Source organism: Staurois parvus, unplaced genomic scaffold, assembly GCF_062004578.1.
Source record: "Staurois parvus isolate SC_StPar_1 unplaced genomic scaffold, SC_StPar_1.0 ptg000605l, whole genome shotgun sequence".
In the NCBI taxonomy this organism is placed as follows: Eukaryota; Metazoa; Chordata; class Amphibia; order Anura; family Ranidae; genus Staurois; species Staurois parvus.
The window spans coordinates 875743-877886 of record NW_028318401.1 but is presented as its reverse complement, the minus strand read 5'-3'; positions in this window follow the sequence as shown (position 1 = coordinate 877886).

Below are 2144 nucleotides of genomic sequence, written 5' to 3'. Positions count from 1 at the left end.
CCTCAGTTTACCTTGGACTTTAGGGGGAAGGGGAGACCCTCAAACTCTCTCCTTACTCTCCCTTGCGTGTCTTTGTGCTTTAAACAAAGCTTCGGGCCTGTGATCAAACAAAGTCCCAGAAAAGACAATGGGGGATCTGATGTTGGTTAGTCTAAGACCTGGCAGATATAGGTTTCCTAAACAAATGCCATGGTCTATGGAAAGCTAGGAGATACTTCAATGGCAGGAAACCCCATTATAGGTAGTCAGACACTATTTGGACTTCTGCAGGTGAACATATACGAGGTATGGAAGTGACAATAGGGTAACCAAACCTGATTGAGAGCTCACACAACCTTGGAAGTGTGGATTCCCAGAGGAGACTTCTTGAAATGTGACAATACACTATTATCCACTGAGGTAAAAATATAACTGGCTGTTTACACTAGCTCCCACACAATCAACAGGTAAACAGAGGGTCTTTCCTATTCATGGGAACATCATTCCTTAAGCAAAAAGGTGAAGCTTAGGTCATCTAAAGCTAAGAACTTGATATCTACCCACAAAGACATTATCAAAGGCATATTACTAACAATTTTTATCTAGGTAAAGATTTGAGAAAATTAGGTATTGCATACCACTCAATTAAGTGTGAAATGATGAAGATTATTTGTGAATTGGTGTCAATTATACATTTCCAAAAGAAATCAAATGTTTCAAAACAGTTAAATATCAGGGAAATGAGGAACCAAATGTACGTACATCTTTGTGGTTCTCATTCAAGAGTAACAACAACTATACTTGAATAGGATACATATATATTTGATACCTAAACACATGTTATTTCAATCAAAGGATGAGTCATTACAACAAATTGTTTTCTGATCCCTAGCTGCACCCAGTGGACAGGTGAGAGATCTTATGTACACACCTCGACCGGCCCAACAAGCCTGTTGGGAGGGTCTTTTAAAACAAAGGGTTGGAGGATATAAAAAGCCATGCGCCTCACAAAAAAAAAAAAAAAATCAAGCTGAAATAGAGAAAAATCTTGAAAGCGTGAGATCTTGGGGAAAAAAAAAAAATAAATCTGAAGCTGAAATCTGAACCATCTGAGAAACTTAAAGATCTAAATCTTTTGAAACTTCTGCTAAAATTCTGAACCTCTGAACTTCTACACTTCTATGATACTTCTGATCTATTTTGCTCATAATAACTACACTCTAAACACTACAATCCAGACTGCACTCACTTGCTACCTGCGGCCATTTTGCTGAAGGAGTCCAGGTGCCATTTTGTCTTGAGGACCATTTGAAGGCCCAACTGCATTCCACTGGGGGAGACCTCAAAATCAAGGTTCTAGGAGTGGTGAGATTGCTAGGATATTGTATTTGATTTTTCCAAAGACTGATAGCATTTGTATTGTGTGTTTAGAAATATTAGGATCTATATATAAATTATCGCTAAAAACTGTTTGATATTGATATTGAAATTGATATGGAAATTAGATATCACATAGTAACTGATTGTAGTTTTGTTATAGTGCAATTTATCAGAGAATACTTTAACATTTCTATGGCCACGGAATGTGAGAAATAATTTCTGAAGCACTAGAAGGTTACAACTTACACATAAATTAGATTTTTTTCTTCTCTTTACTATTATCTATATCTATTGTTGGATCATAGAAATTAGCCTGTTGTATTACTTGTACATAAAATCAAAATATATTTATCACCAGTATTTTGCGTTTGTATTAATTTTGATAAATTTATGTACAAAATTTATATTTAAGGCAATTTGTGTATATGGTACGAAATCATACTGGCTAAAAAGGACTCAAGGTATATTAAGTGGTGATCAAATTATTAAGATGTCCAAATTATTGGTTCATTAAATATTTGCCGTATTTTAACGGCTGGAGGCACTGCGATATTTTGTTTAAGGGAGAGGACACCGCCCTACGTATTTAGAATAAATGACTACATAAACCAATACATGGTCCAGGGAATTTGCTGCGCACATCACACTGCTGAGTGAATGTATTTATTGTACGATTGGAACTGTGTTGTCATGTGGTACATTAAGCTCTGCATCCAGTACAGGTGAGATACTCCAACTAATGTATCTTTTATATACTTATGTAAAAAATAAGTATTAAAGAAAAA